The sequence below is a fragment of the Urocitellus parryii genome, chromosome 1 (assembly GCF_045843805.1).
Source record: "Urocitellus parryii isolate mUroPar1 chromosome 1, mUroPar1.hap1, whole genome shotgun sequence".
Lineage (NCBI taxonomy): Eukaryota > Metazoa > Chordata > Mammalia > Rodentia > Sciuridae > Urocitellus > Urocitellus parryii.
In genome coordinates this window covers 146,541,565-146,562,112 of record NC_135531.1, presented here as the reverse complement: position 1 = coordinate 146,562,112, position 20,548 = coordinate 146,541,565, and the positions used below count along the sequence as shown (strand labels likewise).

At 36.7% G+C, this 20,548-nt stretch overlaps 1 pseudogene; it reads right to left on the bottom strand.

The window, feature by feature from the left end:
• LOC144255362 (large ribosomal subunit protein eL30-like) lies at positions 1–1,762 on the bottom strand (annotated as a pseudogene).
• Positions 1,763–20,548: the final 18,786 nt, after the last annotated feature.

The following is a 20,548-nucleotide window of genomic DNA, read 5'->3' as shown; positions in this document are numbered from 1 at the left end:
TTACTTTTCACCAGTCTGTTCTGTCATGCTACTAATGATTTCAAAATCAACTGGATCAATGACAGCCAATGTGCATACTCTGTTATTCCTGAATGCTGACCCCTATTCAAGATTATTGCCACAGTAGTGATGAACACCAGGCATTTCCACAAAGCTAAGCACTTGTTGGCCAGGATAACTAATTTCTCTTTGTCTTCTCTGATCATCTTCAGAGTCTGCTTATAACCTAACATATACTTTTCACTTTTCATAACAAGTTGGAGTCCAGAGTTGATCAACTCCTGAGATTTTCTTCATCTACTTGTGTCTGCCATCTTCCTGCCTTAGGTGCAAGGCAGCGCCCAACTAAGGACCATTGCCAAGATGACTGGGCAGCAAAAAAGGAAGCAGTTTCCACGGTGCAAAGTTCTTGCAGTAGAGCCAGGATACCAGGACTCTCAAATGATTTGTTGTGATGTATTTTCTAGATTTAAATAACAGAAATTTAATCAGAAACTTTATTGGCTAGCTTGGGCCAATAAAATGGGGGTGAGGAATGTGGAGAGATATTAGCACTGCTTAGTACATGCCACAGGGTATCCGTTGAATATTGTTGAACCAGGACCCAAGGTCCTCAACAATAAATTCACAAACCTTGTTCCTAGATAATTTTCATCCCCTGACTCAGACTTCCAATCTTTATATTACTCAGCTCCATATCCCCAAATCCTGAAATAGAATCTTGTTGGCCTATTTCTGAATCAATCTATTCCATGCAAGGGTCAATTTCTACCTGAGTTGACCTCTGCATCCTGGGGAGGGTTCTCAGAGATGAGGGCATCTCTGAAGGCCAGAGAGCTACTCCTAAAATGTATTCCACCCTGACGGTTAGCAATGTTAATTCTTTCCCTGACAGGTCTCAATATTACTTTTTTCTTCTTCTTCTTAATATTCTACTTCTCTATTCATTCGCCCACTCTATTCTTTAGTGATTGTCACATTCTATCCATAAGCAAATCATTCATTTTCTCTCTCTCTGTCCGTATCTCAACTCTTTGAATTTAAATTAACTTTAAATTCTACATCCCAAAACTGTATTTCCTGCTATCACTATTATTAGTGTATATAAGAAGTGTCAAACAATTCCAAATTATTAGTGGTTCTCAAATCTTCAAGAGTTTCATATTTTAAATTAACATAGATATCCACATGGATTTTTTCCTTAGAATTGCTCTCTTCAAATTCTATTATATTTTAATAATTTCAATTTTGACATAAGTCACTGTTATTCTCTGTTTGACATGGTGAATCTAACCTAGAACTCCTTTTTCTTTTCATAACTTTCTCATAATCTTCCTAATTAATACTAGTAATAACACCTAAGCGCTAGGAGGGGCAAGATGACAGAAACCTACAGTAATGTAGCAGCACCCTAAGACTGAATTAAAAGAGTAGTTCTTTAGTGACAAATTGAGGGAGAAAAATGGGAAACACCTGTAGGCAACCTAGAAAGCTAGCAACCAGGTGAAAGCCAAAAATATCCATTTCTAAAGAAAAAAAAGAAAGAAAAGAAAAGAAGGTTAATAAAGCAGTAGATGGCTGCAGCATCTAGCAAGTAGTGGCTCAGGAGGAAAGGGCAGCTCTGCAAGCCTCCTGCTGTCTTGTGCCGCTGTCCAGCACAATTGCAATCTGAGCAGAAAATAAGCTCCGAAATAGCAAACTGAACCAGCTTGGCAGGTGTTTCACTCTTTCTTTCCTTCTCTTTATTTTCTGACTTGTTCATGATACACATGCTTTTTGAAAACGGAAGACCAAACAGCTGCTTTTAGGCTCCACTTTTCACTGGGTGGTAGAGTGCCCATGCTGTGGTCAGTTTGGGCAGAGAAGTGAGTCTGCAACACTGACCATGGACAAACCCAGCCACAACAGAGGCTGTTCTTCTAGTCTACAGAGCAGGGAAGAGGGAAAGATGCGTGCATTTCAAAATGGTGATCTCAGTGGCTTAGAAGGCTGAGGCAAGGAGATGGCGAGTTTGAGACCAGCCTGGGACACTTAGACCCTGTCTCAAAATGTAAAAATAAAATAAAAAGGGCTGGGAGTATCTCAGTGGTAAAGGGCCTCTGGATTCACTTCCCAGTACAAAAAAAAAAATAAGAAGAAGAAGGGAAGGAAGGAAGGAAGGAAGGAAGGAAGGAAGGAAGGAAGGAAGGGAGAGAGGGAGGGAGGGAGGGAGGGAGGGAGGGAGGAAAAGAAAAGAAATAGGTAGTCTGTGCTCTGGAACGAAGACTATGGCTGACTGGGAGATGAACAGAGTAAGACAGAAAGTGGTGACCTTCATGTCAACCTCACCCAAGCCCAAAATGGGCTGGAGGATAGACTGATCCATGCCTCAACCTCCCCCTAGGCACATGAACTAAGACACTTGAAGCAAGGGGTGTAACACAACTCAGGTGGGTTTATAGGCAAAGTGGAGAGAGACCTGATTAGCCCCCCTTGAGTTCCTTTCACTCCAACCCCCAGACATAGGAACAAAGCCAGGTAGAATGTAAAGTCTGCTTTGAAGTAGACAATGCTCACCCCTCAGATGACCAGGTGAGGCGGGGATGGAGCTCAGCTTACAAACTACCCTAATATGTTGAGTCAGTTTGGGTCAGAGGTGAGAATACATAAGTAGCTTGTTATCTGTGTCTCACAACATTTGTCATAGACAGGAGAATGTAATTTGATACCATTGAAAGTAAAGCCTCTATTTAAAAATCCGCAGCAAGAAGAACACTGAATCTACATGTGATAGATGCTGCATTAATTGCTAGATATTAACAAATTGATAGTGTTTCTTGCATTTTGCGTTTTGTCAGAGTTCTATCTAATTTTTTGTATTTGGTCAATTAATAGGATCCTCTTTCAATACCTCTTTTCTCCTCTTCCATCTCCATTCCCTTTCTATCCTTCATCCCTTTTTTAAAATCCTCATTTTAACTTCCGTGTCTCTTCCTTTTTCTGCCTATTTTTCTTTCTATTTTCTTTATGTTTTATCCCTTCCTCTAATTTAATTGAGTATACTATCATTCACATATAAACCTCCCAGCCTACTCTTATATTACATCTCATCCATGGATCTCTTTGTTAGTAGAGTGCAGAGGTTATTGCCAATAACTATTACGGCTTATATTGATATATAATTTGCCCTTAAATTACCACTATTACTGGCAGTTACTCTCTCCTTTCAAAGTGGTACCAGTGGTTGAAATTAACTTCTGGATTTGCTGATTGGAGGTGTTGAAGCTAAGATATACTCCCAGCTTGGGATTTATTATAAAGAGAGGAGTGCTCACTAAAGGACCTCCTCACAAAAGAAGAAGATGAACCCATGTGAACAGATGCATAAATCTAGAACCTTTGAAGACATGAGAAAATTGGCCAACAGGATACCTCCAAAAATTTAGGCAAACATTTTAAAAGTTGGTAGTTGAAATGATCAGTGAATTATCAAAGCTAAAGAATGGACAAAGACAGAAAATTCAGGAAGTGAAAGCACACTTCAATAAAGAGATTCTGAAAAAAAAAAAAAGAACCAAACAGAAATCCTGGAAATGAATGATTCAATAGATCAAATTTAAAATTAGCTTAAATTAGATCATATAAGAGATAGAATTTCAGGTTTTGAAGACAAGATATATGAATTTTAACTCTTAGCAATAACTACAATAAAATAAGGAACCATGTAATAAAATACAAGAACTCTGGAACAATAGTAAGAAATCAAACATTAAGAATTATTGGTATTGAAGAGAAATCTGAGATATGACTAATGGCATGTATAAACGTTTCAGGGAAAAAAATACAAACTTTGGGAATGAGCTATACATACAGGAAGTATTCAGAATTCCAAATAGATAAGATGAAAAAAGAACTGCTGCATGACACATTATAATTAAGATTCCTAACATACAGAACAAGGATAGAATTTTTAAAGCCTTATGAGAAAATGTCAGTTCACATTTAGAGGTAAGCCAATCAGAATTACTTCAGCAGAAATTCTCAACAGAATTTATCAGCAAGATGGGGGTGGGGTTATGGCTCAGTGGTAGAGTGCTCCCTTAGCATACACAAGGCACTGGGTTCGATCCTCAGCACCACGTAAAAATAAAATAAAGATATTGTGTCCACCTAAAACTAAAAAAATAAATATTAAAAAAAGAATTTATCAGCAAGAATTCTAAAGATCACAAGGGCTTGGAAAGGGCTCTAAATCCTGAAAGAAAATACCAGGCAAAATTACTATATCCAACAAAGTTATCCTCCACAATTGAAGGAGATAGTAAAACCTTCCAGGGCTGAAGTAGTGGCTCAGTGATAAAGCACATGCCTGGAATGTGAGAATCCCTGGTTTCACTCCTCAGCACCACATATTAATTAATTAATTAATTAATTAATTAATAAAAGATCCATTGACAACTAAAATATTTTTTAAAATGTTAAAAAAAATCCTTCCGAGATAAGCTTTAAGTGAAAGAATTAATGACTACTAAATCGGCATTACAGAAAATACCCAAAGAAATATTACATAGAGAAGAAATTAAAAGTGACCCTCCAGAGCATGAGTGAATGAATCTCATTAGAAGAATAGCTGAGTAAATGAGAAATAGGGCCACATTAAAAATAAAACAAAATGGCAGGAATTAATAAGCATCTTTCTATATTAACACTGAATGTAAATGGCTTCATCTCTCCAATTAAAATATATAGTCTGGAAGAATGAAAAAAAACAACAACATAAAGACCTAACTACATGTTGTTTGCAAGAGTCTCATCTTACAGGCCAAGATAGCCATGGGCACAAATTGAAAGGTTGGAAAATAATATTCCATGCAAGTGAAGCCCCAAAACAAGCAAAAGTAGTGACTTTCATATCTAAAACAATACAAAACCAGACTTCAATCCAAAATTAATCAGAGGAGACTAGGGTCTTATACTAGTAAAGGGACTAATACAACAAGAAGATATGAGAGTAAATATTTATACTCCAAATGTCAGTGCAACTAATTACATTTTAAAAACTATTCAACATAAAGAGTCAAATGGACCCGAAATAATAATACGAGGTGATTTTAACACATTCCCTCATCAATAGATAGGTCACCTAGATAAAATAAGTAAAGACTCGTCAGACCTAAAAAAATATTGTAAATCAAATGAACCTAAAATATATCTATAGAATACTTCATCCAACAACAACCAAATTTATTTCTCAGATGCTCTTTGAAGATTTTCCAAAATGTCCCACATTTTAGGTCACAAAGCAAGTCTTAGCAAATATGAAAAATCAATACAATCCCATGTATCTTATCAGATCATAATGGAATAAATTAGAAATCAACAGCAAGAAAAACTATAGAAACTTCATAAACACATGGAGAATGAACAATGTATTTTTGATAAATGAATGGTTTGTAGATTAAATGATGGTAGAAATTTAAAAGCTCCTGGAAACAAAGAAGAATTGAGATACAATCTACCAGAATCTCTGGGACACTAGAAAGGTAGTTATAATAGAAAATTTTACAGCTTTGAAGGCCTACATTAAAAAATTAGAAAGATCCCAAGTAAGCAACCTAATGATACATCCAGAAGTCCTAGAAGAATGATAACAAACCAATTCTAAACCTGCAGAAGGAAGGAAATAATTAACATTAGAGCTAAAATCAAAGAGATGAAGAATAAAAAATTACAGAAAATCAATAAAAAAAGACTGGATTCTTTGAAAGGTAAATAAGATTGATAAATCCTTAGTCAAATTTAAGGAGAGAGAGAGAGACAAAGAGAAAGAAGACCCAAATTAGTGAAAAAAGTGATATCATCACAGATATTTCTGAAAACAATGTGATTCTTAGGGACAACTTTGAAACTTTTATGTAAGAGGGAAAATACAAAAAAAATGGGCAAATTTCTAGATACAAAATGACCTACCAACTTTGATCTCAGAGAATATAGAAAATCTAAACAGACTAATACTAAGAAATGATATTGAAGCAATAGTAAAAAGCCTTCCAAAAACAACAAAAAATCCTAGAACTCAATGGGTTCCCAGCTGAATTCTACCAGACTTTCAAAGAAGAACTAATGCTAATACTCTTCAAGTTACTCAATGGAACAGAAAGATAGGAGACACCTCCAAATTCATTCTATGAATTCATACTGCTACCAAAACTCCAAGAAAGAAATACCAATATTCATCAAGTACCAATATCCATGATGAATAAAGATACTCAAAATCCTAAATAAATAATTGTTGAATAAAATTTTAGCAATTCATATTAAAAACACATTAAGAAGCTGTACATCATGACCAAGTTGATTTCATTCCACAGATGCAAGGATAGTTTAATATATGCAAATCAATAAAAGTAATTCATCACATAAATAGAATAAAGGACAAAAAATCACATGATCATCTCATTAGATGCAGAAAATCTGGCTAAATCCAGCACCAATTCTTATTTAAAATTATAGAAGAAATTAGAATAAATGTACATCAATATCATAAGTATTGTATATGTCAGAAACAAGACAAGGATGCCCACTCTCACCACATCTGTTCATTATAGTACTTGATATTTTAGCCAAAGAAATTAAGTAAGAGAAGGAAATGAAAAGGAGTCAAATGTGAAAGGAAGAAGTCAAATTGTCACTGTTTATATGATTTGATTCTATACTTAAAGACACCCTCCCCCCAAAAAAATCACCAGAAAACTCTGTAACTAATAAATTCATCAAAGTAGCAATATACAAAATCAATACACAAAATGAATTACTTTTCTATATACCAATAATGAACCTGCTGAAAAGGAAATTAGGAAAACATTTTATTCTCAGTATTTGAAAAAAAAAAAAACCTAAAACCTGGAAATAAATCTCACCATAGAGGTGAATGACTTTTGCAATGAAAATTATAGAACACTGTAGAAAGAAATTGAAGAAGACTTTAGAAGATGGAAAGACCCACCATGTTCTTAAATAGGCAGAGTAAATACCAATGATTCTCTTCACAGAACTAGAAAAAAAAATCTTAAAATTCATATGACTTTTTAAAAAAGACTATCCAAAGCAACTCTAAGCAAGAAGAACAATGCTGGACTTCAAATCACAATATCTGATTTCAAACAATACTATAGAGTTATAGTAACTAATATGGTGCCAGCATAAAAACAGATAGGTGGACTAGTGGGACGGAATAGAAGACACAGAAACAATCCCACCCAGATTTTATCCCTGACAAAGTCACCAAAAACATACATTGGAGAAAAGACAGGATTTTTAACAGAAGGTGCTGGGAAAACTGAATTCTCACATGTAGAAGAATGAGACTAGATTACTATCTCTCAACCTACACAAAAGTCAATTCAAAATGACTCAAATACCTAGAAATTACATCAGGAACTTGGCAACTGTGAGAGGAAAATGTGCTCCAACGTGTAGGTTCAGGAAATGATCTCCTTAATAAGATTCCTAAAGCTCAGGAAATAATACTAAGAATTAATAAATGGAATGACAACAAATTTAAAAGCTTCTGCGTGTCAAACGAAACAATGAGGAGCATAGAGAGCCTGCAGCATGGGAGAAAAATCTTTTCCAGCTACTCTTTTGACAGAAAATGAACATCCAGAATAGATAAAGAACTCAAAAAACTTAACACCAAAATAAATAAATAAATAACCCAATGAATAAATGGACGAATGAGCTCAACAGTTATTTCCCAAAAGACAAAATACAAGTAGCCAATAAATATGTGAAAAAAGTGTTCAACATCTTTAGCAATTGGGAAAGTGTCAATCAGAGCTACACTGAGATTTCTTCTCACTCCAGTTAGAGTGGTAGTCATCAAAAATATACAGAGTTATGAAAAATTGTGCTGTGAATGGATAATTATGATTGTAATGCATTCCACTATTGTCCTGTATGTAAGAAATAAAAATAAATAAAAAATTAAATTTCAAAAAATATAAATAATAAGATATGCTGGTGAGAGTGTGGGGAAAAAGGAACACTCACACATTGTTGGTGGGATAGTGCATTAGGACAACCTCTGTGGAAATCAGTATGGAGTTTCCTCAAAAGACTAGAAGGGAACCACAATATGATCCAGCTGCACCACTCCTCATATTTATCCTGAAGAATTAATAATGTCAGCATACTATAGAATACATGCAAATTCATGTTTACAGCAGCACAATTCACAATAGTCAAACTATGGAACCCACCCTAGGTATTCATCAACAGACTAATAGATAAAGAAAATAGGGAATATATACCCAATGATATTTTATTCAGCCATAAAGAAAAATGAAATTATGATAGCTGTAGGAAAATGGATGGAAACTGAGACTATTATGTTAAGCGAAATAAGCCCAACTCAAAAGGTCAAGGGTCAGAAAAAAGAAAGGAATGGTGGAAATTGATCTCATGAAAAACAAAGGAGATCAGTAGAATAGAGGAATGGGAAGGGATGGAGGGAGGGGAAGTGCTGGGGAGGGTTGGTGGCAAAATCATATTGTTATATATGTGTGTATGTGCTAATACGTAACAACCCATCCCACCATTATGTACAGCTATAACACACCAATTAAAAATGTGGAGGAAAAAAAAGGAAGCATAGAACTTCCATATAATTCAGGAATTGCACTTCAAATATGCAGTTACCCCCAAACAACTGAAAGAAGGAACAAAAACAAGTATTTGTACACCTATGTTCCAGTAGCATTAATCACAGTAGGTGAAAAATAGAAATGATGCAACATCTGTAAAGATGAGTGGATATAGAAATATGGTACATACATATAGTGGAATCCTTAAAATGGATTAAAAATATGATACATGCTCCAAGATGAATTTTGAAAATTATAGTAATTTAAATACACTCAACATAGAAGGGTAAACATTGTATAATTCTACTTGCATGAGTGTACCCAGAAAAGACAGATTCAAAGAGATAGGGAGTAGAATGATGGTTACCAGGAGCTGGAGGAATGGGGAGGTATTGTTTGAGAGGTAGAGAATTCTCATTTGGGGTAACATAAAGTTTCCAGAAATAGACTGTAGTAATGGTTGTAAAACAATAAGAATATACAAAACGTCACTGAGTTGTACACTTAAAAACAGTTAAAATGATACATTTTATGTTACACATATTTCATCACAATAAAATACTATTTTTTAAAAAAAGACAAGATGGGAACCAACATATGACCCAGTTATCCCACTCCTTAGCATTTATCCAAAAATTAGCACACTTATAGTGATATTTACTTTCTATGTTCACAGAAGTGTAATTCACAATAGCTAAGTTATGGAACCAGCCTGGGTGTCTATCAACAGATGAATGAATAAAGAAAATGTGATATATACACACAATGGAGTTTTACTCTGTCATAAATCAGAACAAAATTATGCATTTGCAGGAAAGTGAGTGGAACTAGAGAACATCATGCTGACTGAAATCAACCAGACTCAGGAAGTGTTGAGTTGCATGTTTTCTCTCAAATGTGGAAGCTAGAGAGAAAAGGGGATCTTGTGAAAATAGAGGAGGAAGAGCATTGGGGGAGAGAGAAAGAAAGTGACAGGGGATCTACACAGGAATGAATTAGACCAAATTATGCCATGTTCAGGTCTGAATATATCACAATGAAGCCTACTATTTATAATTCTAATTCATCTATTACAAAATAAACATAACACATCAATATTGCTGTTGCAGTATTTCATTCAATTCCTAAAACAACATTATGGATATCAAATCAAAATTTGGGAATGGGGACTGAGGTTGTATTAGATCTTTTTTAAGTACTGGGAATTGAACCCAGAGGTGGTCTAGCACTGTGCTACATTTATTTTAAAATAAGGTTTTGCTAAGTTTCCCAGGCTGGCCTCGAACATATGATCCTCCTGTCTCAGCCTCCTGAGACACTGGAATTACATGCATGGATCACCTTGCCTGGCTTATTAGTCAGCTTTTCATTACTATGACAAAATACCTGAGACAGGTTAATTTTGAAAGGAAAGGGACTTATTTAGGTCACAGTTTTTGGGTTCAAGGGAAAGGTGCTTTTGTTAGTTTACAGTTCTAGTGAGGACCCTCCAACCTGGATCCCATGGGGGTGGGTGCCAATACTGGGAGCATGTTCAAGAGAAAATGATCACATCATCAGACAGGAAATCAGATAGAGACTTGGTCCCACAGTTCCATTCAATGCCATTCCTACTGAGCTAAGGCTTTTGGGATTGAGGATTTTTACTTGAGGATTTTTACTCAAGCCCCTGCTGGGCTCTGCTTCTTGTTTTGTGGCACTAGGGATTGAAGCCAGGGGCATTGTATCAGTGAGCTACATCTTAACCCTTTTATATTTAATTTTTGAGCAGAGTCTTGCTAATTTGCTGAGACTGATAGTCAACTTGAGATCCTCCTGCCTCAGCCTCCTGAATCTCTGGGATTATAGGCATTTACCATCAAGCCTGTTTAGGATCCATTTCTTAAAGATCCAACACCTCAACACCACACTTGAGGACCAATCCTCTAACACATCAGTTGTTGGGGGACAAACCAAGTCAAAACTATAATAGATGCGTTGGTTTTTCACCTCCAATCAATGATCTGCATATCTGACATCTCATACTCCTCTCTCCAGATTTTCTCTCTTACTAACATCTAGGGACATTGATGTATGAATGACCATGAGAAATGGAACTACAAACATTAAACTGCATTCTTTTTACTGTGTGTGTGTGTGTGTGTGTGTGTGTGTGTGTGTGTGTTAGCAGACAGCTGCAGTGGTCCTTGCATTTTTCAGCCATATCCTATTTCCAATTCTCTTTCTCTGAATGGGCTCCCTCTTTGATATTTCTACCAGTTATCCTGTTATTAAGCTAGTAACCTCTGGCACACAGCAAGATCAATGTGTCTAAGAAATCCTCTTCACCCAGGATAAGTATTATCACTGCACCCACTGTGCAGATAAGGAAACTGAGGTGTGGTGATATTAAGTGTGTAAGGTCATACTCAGGTGAGTGGAGGATTTTTACTCAAGTAGTTTGATTCTAGAGCATAAAGTCATTCTTCTTTATGGCTGAGTAATATTTCATTATATATATCACAATGTCTTTATCCAACTGGGTCATATCCCACTCCCAGGTTTTTGAGGAATCACCATACTGCTTTCCAGAGTGGTTGGACCAATTTGCAGTTCCACCAACTACGTATTATCTTTCCCTTTTCCCCACATCCTTGCCAACATTTGTAGTAACTTGTATTCCTAATAATTGCCATTCTGACTGGAGTGAGATGAAATCTCAGTGTAGTTTTAATTTGCATTTCCCTAATTGCTACAGATGTTGAAACTTTTTTCATATTTGTTGACCATTTATATTTCTTCTGTGAAGTGCCAGTTTAGTTATTTATTGATTGGGTTATTTGGGTTTTGGGTATTAAGTTTTTTGAGTTCTTGTGTATCCTGAAGTTTAATGCTATATCTGATATGCAGGTGGCAAAGATTTTCTCCCTTCTGTAGGCCATCCCTTCATATTCTTGATTGTTTCCTTTGCTGAGAAGAAGCTTTTTAGTTTTATACCATCCCATTTATTGATTCTTGATTTTACTTCTTGCACTTTAGAGGTCTTGTTGAGGAAGTTGGTTCCTAAGTTGACAGGATGAAGATTTGAGCCCACATGTTCTTGTAGTAAGCACACAGTCTCTGGTCTAATGCCTAGGTCTTTGACTCACTTTGAGCTGAGTTTTGTGGAGGGTGAGAGATAGGGGTTAAATTTTATTCTCCTACATATGGATTTCCAGTTTTCCCAGCACCATTTGTTAAAGAGGCCATCTTTTCTCCAATATGTTTATGGTGTGTTGTAGTCAGCTTTTTTGCTGCTGTGACTAAAGGACCCAACCAGAACAATTATAGAGGAGGAAGAGTTTATTTGAGGGCTCATGATTTCGGAGGTCTTAGTCCATAGAGGGCTGGCTCTATTCTTCAGGGCTTGAGGTGAAGCTGAACACCTGGTGAGGGAGAGTGGTGAAGTCAAAATTAGACAGTCAGAACAGATAAATAAATCGGGTCACTCTCCTCAGACTATACCCAAAGGATTTAAAAACAGCATACTACAGGGACACAGCCACATCAATGTTTATAGCAGTACAATTCACAATAGCTAAACTGTGGAACCAACCTAGATGCCCTTCAGTGGATGAATGGATAAAGAAATGTGGTGTATATACATAATGGAATTTTACTCAGATAAAAGAGAACAAAATCATGGCATTTGCAGGAAAATGGATGGTGTTGGAGAAGATAATGCTAAGTGAAGTTAGCCAATCCCAAAAAAACAAATGCCGAATGTTTTCTCTGATATAAGGAGTCTGACTCAGAGTGGGGAAGGGAAGGGGAACATGGGAGGAAGAGTTGAACTCTAATTAGGAAAGAGGGGAGGGAAGAAAGGGAGGAGGCTTGGGATTAGCAAGAATGGTAGAATGTGATGGACATCATTATCCAATGTACATGTATGAAGACATAAATTGAGTGTCAACCTTCCTTGTATACAAACAGATATAAAAAACTGTGGTATATATGTGTAATAAGAATTGTAATGCATTCCACTGTCATATAATTAAAAAAAATAAAATCAATTAAAAAATAAAATAACATAATAAATAATAAATAATTAAATAAATCGGGTCAGATCAAAGAAATGGAGGCCAAATTGGGTCCAAAAAGTTGGAGACTCCCTCCTGAGGGATTGAAATGTTAATGCCTTCAGAGCCCTTCCTCCACTCTTATCAAGATAACTTGCCCCTGTTCTAAATTGTTGCTAAGGTAAATTTTCCCAGGGATTGTCTCTCCCTACAAAGAGTTCTAAACGTTGTTAATGCTCTCTGGGTCCTCTTCCTGCCCAGATAACTCTGAGCTTTAGCCCTTGGTTTAATCCCCAGAACCACCAAACAAACAAACAAACAAACAAACAACAACAACAAAACAGTCTTCTTCTCAGTCCCTGACCTCGGACACCACCACTTCTCACCTGGAGCGTCTTCTGGGACTACTCAAGTATTCAGGAAGGAGAGAGAGAGGGAAGAGACAAGGAGATCAAAGAAAATCTGGGATGTATAAAAGAGGCAGAACACCCTCACTTCTTGGGATACCAGGATTCCAGCTGTGGCCCCCTTCTCCCTCCCAGGAGATATTTGTATTATCTCTTTTTAAATACCTCCCCCTTTTTTAAAAAAAGAGAGAGAGAGAATTTTTTAATATTTATTTTTCAGTTTTCGGTGAACATAACATCTTTATTTTATTTTTATGTGGTGCTGAGGATCAAACCAAGCGCCCCGAACATGCCAGGCCAGTGCATTACTGCTTGAGCCACATCCCCAGCCCAAAAATAGACCCTTTTTGATATGCTTGCCTCTGCGTGTTTCTCTAATGTTGTACTTCCACATGTAAGGAAGCAGGACTCATCACTGATAACCTGCAGTATCCATGGCAGAGGAGGCGGCTCACATCATAGTGATCAGGAAGCAAAGAGAGACTCCACTCTTCAGATACAAATATTTATGCCAAAGCCACGCCCTAATTCCACCTCCTCCAGCCACATCTTCACTTCAGTTTACCACTCGGTTAATCCCTATCAGGGGATTAATTCACTGATTGGGTTAGGACTTGCAAAACTCATCATTTTCCCTCTGAACCATCTGGTATTGTCTCACACGTGAGCTTTGTGGGGACACCTCACATCCAAACCATAACACAGTGCTTTTATCTGTTATGAAATATCTGTATTTGTGTGAGTTTGTCTCTGTGTCTTCCATTCTGTGCCATTAGTCTTCATGTCTGTTTGGGGGCCAATACCATGCCATTTTTGTTACTGTAGCTCTATGGTATCATTTAAGGTCGGTATTGTGATGCCTTTGGCTTCATATTTATCACTAAGGATTGCTTTAGCTATTCTTAGCCTCTTATTTTTCCAAATGAATTTCATGATAGGTTTTTCTATTTCTACAAAGAACATAATTGGAATGGGAATTGCATTGAGTCAATATAGCACTTCTGGTAGTATGGCCATTTGACAGTATTGATTCTGCCTATCCGAAAACATGGGAGTTTTTTCCATCTTCAAAGGTCTTCCTCAATTTATTTTTTTAGTGTTCTGTAATTTTCATTGTAGAGATCATTCACCTCTTTTGTTAGACTGATTCCTAAGTACTTTATTTTTTTTAGGGTATTGTGTGTGAATGGAATAGTTTTCCTAATTTCTCTTTCAGCTGACTCATCACTGGAGTATAGGAATGCAATTGATTTATGGGTGTTAATTTTGTATCCTGATACTTTGCTGAATTCACTTAAGTTTACTGGTTGATTTTGGGGAGTTCTTTAAATATAGAATGATGTCATCAGCAACAGAGATAGTTTGAGCTCTTCTTTGCCTATTTGTATCCCTTTAATATTTTTCTTTTGCCTAATTGCGATGTCTAGAGTTTCAAGGACTATGTTGAATAGAAGTGGTGAAAGTGGGTTACCCTTGTCTTGTTCCTGTTTTTAGGGGAAATGCTTTCAGCTTTTCTCAATTTAGAATGACGTTGGCCTTGGGTTTTTCATATATAGCTTTTGCAATGCTGAGGTATGTTCCTTCTACCCCTAGTTTTTCCAGTGTTCTAAACATGAATGGATGTTGTATTTTGTTAAATGCTTTTCCTGCATCTATTGAGATAATCATGTGGTTCTTGAATTTATATTTTATTCAACCCAATATATCTCAAATATAATTTCAATATCTGATTAATATAAAAAGTTATGAAATTCTTACAAAGATAAACATTCTTACCAAATGACCTAGCAATCACACTGGCATTTACCCAAAGAAGTTGAAAATGTATGTGCACTCAAGAACCTGCATATATTTATAGTAGTTTCATCATAAGTGCTAAAGCTTGGAAGCAACCAAGATATCCTCTAGCAGGCAAATGGATAAACAAACTAGCGCATACAATGAAAAACTATTTAATGCTAAAAAATTAAGCTATTAACTCTGAAGAGACATGAAAAAACTTAAATGCATATTACTTTTTTATATTTTGCTTTTTAGTTGTAGTTGGACACAATACCTTTATTTTATTTTTATGTGGTACTGAGGATGGAACCCAGGGCCTCGAACATACTAGGCAAGCACTCTACCACTGAGCCACACAACTCCAGCCCCTTAAATGCATATTACTAAATGAAAAAAGTCAATCCAAAAGGACTACCTACTATATGATCCCAATATGTAATATTCTGGAAACGGCAAAACTAATGAGATAGTTAAAAAAAAAAATCAGTGGATGCTAGGTTAGTGGGAAGAGGAGAATAAATAGAGGATTTCTTTTTTGGCCAGTGAAAATACTCCATGTGGTGTAATGGTGAATATATATATATATATATATATATATATATATATATATATATATATATCATTATACATTTATCCAAACCCAAAGAATGTACAACATCCAGAGTGAACCCTATGTAAACTATTGTCCAGGTTGTTTAGACAATAATGACGGGCCACATGGGTTCATCAATTGTGCCATGCTGGTAGAGAATGTGGGTAATGGTGGGGGGGTGGGCTATTCACAGAGTGAAGGGGGATGGCATCATATGGGATATCTGTGCCTTCTTTTCAATTTTGCTGTGAACCTAAAACTGAAATCGTTCATCAAAATGCTCTCTCAATCTTTGTTTCTAAAATTCCTAGGACTAGACAATGCTTGAGAACATCCCTTCATTATACTCTCGGTGTTTTTTCTTACCTGAGGCTAACAGTTGACCAGATGATCTGTTTTAACAGCCAATTCCTTCCCTACTTTGCCCATCCCACCACACTTCATCTGCAGTTTCCTGTATCTGCCATTGCTCTTTTGCCCTGATGATATGTATACAGAGAGTGTGATGGGGAGAATGAGAAGAGAACCCTCACAACCACTCTGTGGGAATTATTTTTGGTGGTGTGCAGGCTATATAAGCATTCTGAATCATCAGAGTCTTTTTCAGATATCAAAAACTTAACCATTGATTCTGTTTTCCAATTATTGACTGGATTGAACATGTTGGGTTGGGGGTACAAAAGGGCTCTCCAATTGATGTAGTTTGGCCAATGGGTCCTGTTTAGTTTTCGCATGATAGATAAAGAATAAAGTCAGGACATAGGTATGTATTGGAAATTATCTTTCAAAGGCTAAAGAATGGAGAAGGAATTAAGTAAGAATCATTAGTGGGTAGGAGGTCACAGCTCCTCTACTTTGTAGGTGTACTTTGGACAATTATTATCGAACCTCTTTCGGCTTCAGTTGTCACATCAGTAAAATTGATATTCATGGTATTTGTCACCCAAAGTCATTGCCTGGCATGTGGTAAGTGCTTGGAAAAGGTTGTCTTTTAAAAGGTTCTATTTTACATTAGTGGTTTACAGAAGAGCCCCATGGGCCTACTCCAAATTGAATAAAATACCATAGATTATTATTTTTTGAAAAACTAATGCTCTCCAAGGGAAGGAATTAAGTTTGATCAAATGTAACAATCCATCTGGTTTTTGTGGTGTACACCTGTAATCCCAGTGGGAGGCTGGGGTGGGAAGAATGCAAGTTCAAATCCCGCCTCAGCAGTTTAATGAGGGGCTAAGCAACCCAGTGAGACCCTATCTCTAAATAAAATACAAAATAGGGCTGGGGGTGTGGCTCAGTGATCGAGTGCCCCTGAGTTCAATCCCTAGTACAAAAAAAAAAAAAGTTCAATTTTTTAAAAATCTTTTTTTTTAAAGGAAATAATTTCCAATGATCATATGACATTATACTGATCCAGCATAACCTCACAGTCATGGAAAAGTCATAAAATCTGGAGATACTCAAGATGCAGTCTTCAATTCATTGTACCGGGATACTTTCTCTTTCTTCCTACTTCCTACTTCCTACTTCTCCTGCAAAACAAAAGGCTAATGTTCTTGTCAATCATTTTGACTCTTAGCTCTGGTTAATGTCCTCCTGTAATGTTTGTGTTAGGTTCTTACCTCTGAGACAGCTGTCAGGGTGCGGATGCTCAAAACATGACACGTGCTCTACAAATTAGACCAGCATTCTCATGAATAGAGAAAGATTCCAAATGCTTTTCTTTACACTAAGCCATAACAAGCCCATTGGGCACTTCTCACTCAAAGCACATCTCAGTGCACTCGGGGTCATCTTTCAAATGCTCAGAAACCACAGTGGCTGATGGCTGCTGTGCTGGACACCATAGCTCTAGGGTTTGTGCTGTAGCACTTTCTTCTTGTGCTGCATTCTTCTACTGCATTCCTTCATTATGATTTTTAAAATGTCTTCCATTTCTCCAAATTGTGTCATTTTGGAGACAATGCATATTTTTTGCATATTTTGAAATAATATATAACATGGCCACAAGAATTTCAAAAAAAAAAATTAAGCCGCTCCAAAGGATAGTTTTTAAGCATCCACTTTCAGAAAATCATTATTGAATTCATACTTTATTTGCAGAGGAACATGTAGTTGTTTGCACTGCTGAGTCCTTAAAACAGCCTTTAACAATGAGTTTAATTAGTGTCTATGGGTTTATACTTAATTTTAATTCACTCAACATTTTTTTTGATCACCTACATGACACAAACTGTACTAATTTCCAGAACCGTTTCCCAGAAGGAGAGCCTGTACAGACAATCCTCAACTTAATGATTCTTTGAAATAATTCTTCAGCCTTATAATGATGCTAAGGTAATCTGCCTTCAGTAGAAACCATACATCAAATTTGAATTTTGATCTTTTCTCAGACCAGTGATGTGTGACACAGTATTCTCTCAGGATTCAGGAAAGCAATAGCAAGACAGCTCCTGGTGAGCCATAGGATCCCAGGAGCAGACAGTTGGCATATTGCCCTGTGCTGGTTGCTAAGCTCTGGTGGTCTGCAGTATATTAAATGCATTTCTTCCAATGGATATATTGATATGCAACCTCATCATCAATCAAGGACCATCTGTGTATGTGAGATGAGACCTCAGTGTGAGCAAATTTGTGAACTTTCCCCAGTTGCCTTCTACAGTGATACCCCCGTTGTATCTGTCAGTGTGCCTCTTTACCCCACAGAAGACGTAACATAGATTACAGACAGGTTCCTTCATCCTTCTATTTGAAAGGTGTATTTTGCCTTTAATAGGCATAAGATTGTGCTATCTAAAAGAAAGTCCAGATTCCAGAGGATCTATAGCATGTTTAATAGGAGAAACCAATGTCTTTTATAAGCCATTCAGAAGAGAAAATTATTTTAAGGTAACTTTTTTTAAAAAATTAGAATTTGTTTACATGAATTCATTCTTAGGATTGAACGCAGCAGTGCTTTACCACTGAGCCACACCCCCAGACTTATTTTATGTTTTATTTAGAGACAGGGTTTCACTGAGTTGCCTAGCATCTCACTTTTGCTGAGGCTGGCTTTGAACTACCCCAGCCTCCTGCTAGGATTTGTGTGCCACCGTGCCAGGCCTCTACAGCTCTTTTTATGGTTTTGTTTTGTTTTCATTTTGAGACAGGGTCTTGCTAAATTACTCAGGGCCTCACTAAGTTGCGGAGGCAGGCTTTCAACTTGCAATCCTCCTGCCTCAGCCTCTGAAGCCCTGGGATTACAGGAATGCGTCACCATGTCTGGCTAATACATTAGTGTTTAACTCAATTACTTTCACTCCTAGTATACAGAAATGGACTTTGAGTTTCAAATTGCTCCATATTATATCTGCTCACATGATACCCTACTACAACCACAGTTCATGTTATGTCAGTTCACCTTGTTAAATACCAACAACTGGACTCCTATCTTCCTGCTATCCAGAGATCAAAGAAAATGAAATTCACTTTCAAATAAGTTTACAAACACTATCCTATCAGTGCTAGTTCTATTGAACTTCCACTTGAGCAATCATGTGATCAAATAAATAATGTGGAAAGACTAAAGATGAGAAATCGAAAAACACTTTAGGAGACAAAATTGTTGCTATTTTTCTGGATCAATATAAGAGATTTGTTAAATAGCAGCATCAAAAATAATATACTTTAGGTAAAAATGGAATCAATATACTAATAAAACTCCCCCTTATAAAATGTATGTTTGTAAAACACTATCCTGAGGTTTATAATTACAATTCTATCACTTCTATTTGAGTGCTTATATAATCACTTAGCTGGCTAGCAATAAAATGAAAAGAAAATATTCAAAATTATTTTAGAAAGCCAAATCCTTTCCTTATTTCTGGATCATATCAGTGGATTTTTTTCAAGCTGTTTTGTTGTCATTGACCACAATAAAAACACTGCAATTATCTTACCTACAAATGGAATAAAATGGAAAAGATTTACCTTAAAAATCCACATTTAGATAATCTACAATTTAAATATCTTAAGAACTTTAATTCCCTCTAGCTTTCATTTGAGGCATGGAATGGTCACTTAATAGCAATGAAACTAAAAGGAAAATATCAGAATTGCTTTGGAAGATAACAAAAATGCGTTTTCTTATTTTGACCTTCAGAAACAAGCTCCTTGGAAGGCTGGATCAACTGGGAAAGTGCATCACTTCTGTTTTGAGTAGTGTGAACAAAAGGCAAGATCCGGCACTAGGGAAGAGAGATATGGGGCCGTGGACATGCCTCTGTGAAAGCATTCTTGGGGGGTCCCAGAGCATGACAAGAGGCCCGCTTCTCAGGAACTTGGCCCTGAAGACCAATCTGTGGCATCTGACTCTAGCAGGAGGATAAAACAGAAGAACTGCCTCCTGTCCAGACAGCAGGATTGAATCTTTCCTAACTCAATGACCAAGATCACCCAACACATCATTCCTGTTGACCTCCAGTCTGAAGATGTGTGTCTTGTCATCAAAAGAAGGTCCTGATCATTTGCCAGCCCAGGGAGCCCAAGAGAAGCTCTGTCTTGCTGTCCTGGAGGAACTGCTGTGTCAGGAAGGACATGGCCTGATGGAGGAATCTGCTTTATTACCAGGCATAGATCCAAAAATCCCTGGGCCGTCCCAATCTCATGCTCCTCTGGGTTCCTAGAAATTCTGGTGCCTTTCCAGCCTTTGCTAACTGCCTCTTTTGGAATATCAAGAACATGAATATATCTTTTGAAAAGTTGAATTTTTTCTCCCTAAATCATCGTTTCTCTGAATTGTGAACTTTATTTCTTTAAGTAAGCAAAGATTTTCTCAGCCAGTAAAGCTCTCAACCAAATATCAACTTTTTTTCCCCTCTCATGCCAATGGATAAGACCCAAAGTTTCTTTTGTTTTGTTTAGAATTTTGGCTTGCATTCTGAAGATGTCTAGCTCTTCATATGTATGAATGATCTCTTCATCTACTTTGGAGAGATTCTTTATTAACTTTCCATTGTAAATTGAGTATTGTGTAATGATTTTATTTTACTGATGAAGCTTACTAACAATTTGAAGTTTTTTTTGGGGGGGCTGGGGTGTATCAGGGATTGAACACAGGGGCACTCAACC